The following is a 6,611-nucleotide window of genomic DNA, read 5'->3' as shown; positions in this document are numbered from 1 at the left end:
TTCCAGGTAGCAACAAAAAAGCTAACGTGTGAACTCTCCGGTCCCCTTCTCGCTGCCACGGTTAATGCTGAAGAAAGGTGTTGCTGGGGGGGCTTCCTTCAGCCTGGGTCCCTGAGTGAGGACAGCATACTTCAAGTGACCAGCGATGCTCATTTGGCAGGGGAGAGAAAGAACTCTTCGCTGTTTTAAATTTTTTTAAATGTTTCATTTGTTTTTGAAAGAGAGAGAAAGAGCGTGAGTGGGGGAGGGGGAGAGACAGGGGGAGACACAGAATCCGAGGCAGGCTTCAGGCTCTAAGTGTCAGCACAGAGCCTGACACGGGGCTTAAACCTGGAAACTGTGAGATCGTGACCTGAGCCGAAGTCGGATGCTTACCCGACTGAGCCACCCAGGCGCCCCTTTACTGTTTTAAAACACTGAAAGGTTGGGATGATTGTTACTGTGGCACACACGAGCCTATCCCGCCTGACATACCTGCCTTCTGGGGTCGAGGAGGGGATTCAGAAAACAACGCGCACAAAAAGCTTAGCAAAGTGCCCCCAAACACGCTACTTCCTCTTCCTCTTCCTCCTCCTCCTCTTCCTCTTCTGCTGTTATTTCCCTTTTTATCCTTTGAACCAAGTCACAAAAATTTAACCAGGCCCACTAAATGTCTTGTACAGGAGCCCGGAGGTGAGGGTGACAGATATGTATGCGGGTAACTGTCGTCTGATGTGCGAATGCCGCACTGCCTGTATGAGTCCAGAGCTAGGTAAGCCCAGGGAAAGGAGTAACAAGTTCACCGGGGTTCTCAAAAGTGAAGTCCGATCTAGATTATGGAGGGGGGTTGGTTTGATTTCCTCAGGCAGGGGAAAGAGGATGGCGTATTCTAATAATGAGACCAGCTTGAGCTGGTCTTGAGCATCTGTTTCTTGAGCATCTTATTTCTTGAGCATCTGTTATGTGCCAGAGGCTAGATCAGGCACACCAGCCCTACTGTCAGCAACAGTAATATCCACAATATGTGTGCTCTTATTATGTCCATTTTACAGGTCAGGAAATCAAGGCCAGGGGCACATGGGTGGCCCAGTCGGTTAAACATCTGACTCTTGATTTCCACTCAGGTCATGATCTCACGGGTCACGGGATTAGGCCCACACTGGGCTCTGTGCTGACAGTGCAGAGCCTGCTTCGGATTCTCTCTCTCTCTCTCTCTCTGCCCCTCCTCCCCTCTCCCTCTTTCTCTCTCTCTCAAATAAATAAACATTAAAAAAAAAAAGAAAGAAAATCAAGGCCAGCAAGGGTGCCTAAGTCACCCCAAGTTGGGCAGTGGGCAAAGGTAAAGAGGTGTGGCAACTCTTAACTGGCCTTCAGTCTGGTGCCTCTCCAAGGGCCACATTCTCCAACTCCAAGGACAGCGTTCTGAGAGTGTAATCCATACTGCACTGGGAGACATTTCCAAAACACGGCTCTGGCAAAGTCACACGGCTGCTCATGAACCCACTGTGGCTCCCTACTACATTTTAGACAAGGTCTGGCAGTCTGGCCAGTCGCTTCCAGCCCCTCCTGACCCTTCCTGCTTTGTCTCTAGCCATTCCCATTCATGTTCCCGGGGTTCTTGTCTGTGCCTGAACATTTCCTGACATTTTCAGCCTCTTGGATTTTGCTCAAGCATTTGTCTGGAGTGCCCTTCCCCAATATGTTCACCTGCCTGAGGCCTACCTTTCCTTCACAGTTCAGCCCACTTCCCACCTTCTCTCTATGTCCCAGGTGTTGCTGCTAGAATCGAGCCTTGGGGAGCATCTCTGAAGTTGATTCGATCTGGTTTGAATGATAGGATGAGAAAAGTTTGTTTGGGGTGCAGGTATTTGCTACTATTTAACATATAGATATTTAGTAGGACATGTGTACAATTTATGAATGTGTATAAATATATCAAAGGTGTGTGCCAAGAGTTGTTTTTCACAATAGCAGTATGCTATCAAACGAGCCTGGAGGGGCGCCTGGGTGGTCAGTCGGTTGAGTGTCCGACTTCAGCTCAGGTCACGATCTCACAGGTCATGAGTTCGAGCCCCGCATCGGGCTCTGTGCTGACAGCTCAGACCCTGGAGCCTGCTTCTGCTTCTGGGTCTCCCTCTCCCTCTGCCCCAAACCCACTCACATTCTGTCTTTGTCTCTCTCAAAAATAAATAAACATTTAAAAAAAACCAAAAACCAAAAAAAACACGAGCTTGGAGACCACTGCCACATAAGCTGTGAGAAATTGTTGCAGTTTGCCATTTACCAGCTGTGTGACTTAGGAAAGTTATTTGACTTCTCTGAGCACAAGTTATCCTGTCTATAAAATGGGAATTATCGGGGCACCCGGGTGGCTCAGTCGGTTAAGTGTCTGACTTCGGCTCAGGTCACGATCTCACTGTCCGTGGGTTTGAGCCCCGCGTCGGGCTCTGTGCTGGCTGCTCGGAGCCTGGAGCCTGTTTTAGATTCTGTGTCTCCCTCTCTCTCTGACCCTCCCCCATTCATGCTCTGTCTCTCTCTGTCTCAAAATTAAATAAATGTTAAGAAAAAAATTTTTTTAAATAAAATAAATAAATAAACATAAAAAATAAAATAAAATGGGAATTATCTTGGTTCCTACCCTATAGGGTTAATGAGGACTCGATGAAATAAAACTTGTAAAGGAACCAGGTCTCCCAGATGTGTCCTGAATTCTCAGCTTGCGGAAGGGCCTTGCTGGGTGCACCCAGGCTGCTGTTGAGTGCATCCAGGCTGTTGGTGGGTCCTGATAGGAGAGGTGGAGGAGAGAGGGAAGAGCGGTGACCCCTGCTGATGGGGACTCTGTGGTGTAGGCAGGCTGGGCCAAGACAATCGTAGCAGTGTTTGATAAAAGGCTGGGGCTCTTCAGTGACCAAGTAAATGTTATAAGAAAAGGCCATCTCCAGGGAAGGGCTCCCTCCCGTTCCTTGCTTGAGGGCCAAAGTCCCCAGAGGCCAGTCTGGAGGCTCCTTTTATGTGACTGTAAAGTAATCCAGGACCTGGCAGGGTCGAGCCTGGGCGGGCACTGATGCGCAAGGCGGCATTGATGTGGTCAATGATTACCTTTTATGCCTAGCCATAAAGGCAACCGCCCAGCCCTCCGGACAATGCCCCGGGAGTGTGCTTGGACACACAAACACACACACACACACACACACACACACACACGCCCGCCCCAGCTGGGCAGGGACCTGTCTCCACCTGAGATCTCTGAGGACGCCCACGCAAGGCATCGTCATCGTCCCTGGGTGGTCTCTGGGGACTTGGCCCAGGCGCGAAGGGGGTTTAGGTGGCTGTCAGTGGGAAACCGTGAACTACCTTCAGGGCTCTGGAGCCTGTTCCAGGTGGTGTGTGCAGAGGGGACGGCTTGGTCAGACATAGGCACCATGGCTCAGTGGAAAGGAAGGTATTCTAGGGTGGATTAAAGTCCATTCCCATTTCACAGGTGATGCAGTTGAAGTCTGGGTGCTCGGTGACTTGCCCCGGATCCAGAGGAAGGGCACAGCAGCGGACCCAGGAGTAGGACCCAGGTCCTCTCTGACATCACCACACCAAGGGGGTCCAGGTAGGAATGTCAGGTGTCAGGAAAGGAATGGGTCACTTCTCAGAGAAGATACCTCCCCCAAGGCTCAGAGGGGAGCTGGGAAGCACCTGCGGGCCTGGCCCTGAGGCTACTGTTGGGAAGAGACCGAGGATGAACCCCTCGGGTGGCCATACAGGCTACATGCAGGGCCAGCTGTCCTGATGGACACCCCCCCCACCCACCTGGAGTGCGGAGGCCAGCTGTGAGGGGGCAGGGCTGGAGCATAGGTGGCCAGATTAACATTCTGCCTCTTGGACTGATAAGGCTCAGGAACTTTGTCCCAGCAAGAGAGGCTGGAGAAGAAGGGGTTTCGGCCTCCGGTAGGGCTTTCTGGCAGGGTCAGGTGTCTGAGGGCATCGCTGTGGGTACCTGAGGCTGGAGATCAGGAGGCCTGAGTTCACATGGCCTTCCTCACCCTGGCAGCACTCTCCTCCCCTGGCTGAGAGGAGGACTGTGCACGGTCTTACTGGTGGGCATGACGGAGGTCAAACCGAAGACTCCAGAGTGCGGCTCTGGGACAAGTCAACGTTTGGGCTGCTGTCTTGAAGAAAAAGGGCTGTTGTTCGTAACAGTGCTCATGAATGCTCCGTGGAATCAGAGTGGAGTTGCTTTGAGCCCGAGCCAGAATGCTCCAATCAACCTTTGGCTCTGATAAAGATAAGCGGACCCAGGGTGATAACACACAAATCAAAAACTGTCAACAGGTGCTAATTAGGGCACTGGGAGCTGAGTCACACCCACTACACCTGACGTGGGGAGAGATCTCAGATGGGGGAGCTGGGATGATCTGTGAGGATATGGACCCACTGCCTGTACCCCAGCCTAATGGCCTTTGTTGTCACCTCCTCCTTCTAACGACTGTGCACCCCACCCCCACTCCTGCCTACATGCATTACATAAGATAACACAAAAGAACAAAATCTAGGGGTGCTTGGGTGGCTCGGTCAGTTAAGCATCTGACTCTAGATATTGGCCCAGGACATGATCTCATGGTTTGTGAGTTCGAGATCCTTGTCATGATCTCATGGTTTGTGAGTTTGAGATTCTTGTCACGATCTCATGGTTTGTGAATTTGAGATCCTTGTTGGGCCCTGCACTAGCAGCACAGAGCTTGATTGGGATTCTCTGTCTCCTCTCTCTCTCTGCCCACCCCTGCTCATTCTCTATCCCTCTCTCTCAATTAAAGAAAAAAAAAAAGATTCACCCTCTAATAAAAAAAAAAATCTATAGGAATGTTGTGCAATAGAACATGATCAACATGATGTAACAGTGGAAAGAGTCTTGAATTGGGAGCTAGGGGCCCTTATTCGAGCCTTGCTCTGCATAAGCTTGAGTGTCATTTCTCTTGGAACTTCAGTCCCCTCTGCAAATGGGGGATAGGAAGGGGACAGCTACCCAGTAATCCCCTGCTGGGGTCCCATCTCGGTCTAAAGTTCATTCTCTTCTGCTACAAAACAATGTAATCTACAAAGCGCACAAAACATCGAGGGTGCCACCCAGCCACGCTGGGGTGTCTGTGACACTCGACAGAATCGCAAATCCGTCTTCAGGAGAGGGAGTTGGGAGGAAGGCAGCGAGTTGTGGACAGTTCTCAGAGCTCCTGGAATCCCTCTCCCTATCTGAGCCAGAGGTCAGCGTGCCTGCTGCCTGCTCTCCGGGCACTTGGGGTCTATTTTTAACTCGGTGCCCCTTAAATACATGTGGCCTTGGGCCCAATGGTTCATTTGTCTCCCTCCCCTGCACTCTCTCCCCTTCCTCCCCAGTGCGCGTGAGCACACACGCACAGACACACAGAAAGACAGATACATACACACCAAAGTGGCGACCCAGAGGTGACGCCACACAGGGTGTGGAGTTCCCAGTGTTCAGGTCCCGGCCAGGCCCCCTTTGTGCTGGGGGAGTTGCTGGGGCTCCACTGCTCTCCCAGGCTCAGCCCAGCACAGATTCTGCTTCCCACTTGCAAGACCCAGCCTGAGAGCAGGGCAGGGGCCCATCATTTTCCCCTAGGAACTGGTAGGAGAGGTGTGGACAGGGCTGCACAGGGACAGATGCAGGGGCGAGGAGAGGGGAAGGAAAGAGGCTGGAGAATGGGTAAGTTGGAGGAAGAGGAGAAGGGAGGTGGGTCCTGACCATCCTTCCTCTGGCCCACTTCTCCAGGCAGTGAAGAGGTGCCTGCTGCCCACTCGTCAGACTCGGTGGGGAGCGAGACAGAGGGTTGGTTGAGACCCTCACAGGGGCCAGGACAATGGAGAAGGGCAAACATCAATGGCTCGGGGCTGAGATAATGGCCCCAACAGGAGTCACTACAGGGGCAGTGGCTCGAAGGTGGGGTCAGCTTCTCCTGCCTGGGGCAGCGGGCAGGGGTGCGGTGCAGAGGAGAAGGGAGAGTACCCAAGGTGAATCTTGAAAGATGGGTAGGAATGCATTATTCCTCAACCTGTCTCGGCCTCAGTTTCCTCATCTGAACCATGCGTATAACTAACGGCACTTTCTTGTGAGTGTCAAATGCAAGAATAGACGGAAGGCTCTTACAACAGGGCCTGGCTAGTACTTAAGTGTTGACTGATGACTTTATGGTCAGGAAGATAAACAGGGAGGGCATTTGAGTATGTACATGGGGGCGCAAGCAAGAGAAAACAAAAGGCCCTGAGCCTAAGCAAACTGGCAGTCCTGGGAAGCTGTATGGAGCCCTGGCATGGACCTCTGTGTGCTGGGGCCCAGTGGAATGGGCACAGTGGGCACAGTGGAGGTGGAGGCTGGCCTCTGCAGCAATTGCTTAGTCCAGCCAAGGGACAGTGGGGCTCAATGGAGCCAACCCAGGAGGGGAAATCCCCTGACACTGGCCCACCAGGCCTGCTCTCAGCTTCCAAGGGTTGAGTCAAGGGCCTATGGCTTTGTGGGGCTTGGATGCTCTTTCTATGAGGCTAGTATTTGGGGAAGGGGTGTTGCAGAGGAGGAGTGTGTGTGTGTGTGTGTGTGTGAGAGAGAAAGAGAGAGAGAGAGAAAGGAAGAG

This window comes from Felis catus, chromosome A3 (genome assembly GCF_018350175.1).
Source record: "Felis catus isolate Fca126 chromosome A3, F.catus_Fca126_mat1.0, whole genome shotgun sequence".
Classification (NCBI taxonomy): domain Eukaryota; kingdom Metazoa; phylum Chordata; class Mammalia; order Carnivora; family Felidae; genus Felis; species Felis catus.
The sequence above is the reverse complement of the archived record's forward strand: the minus strand, read 5'-3'. Positions refer to the sequence as shown.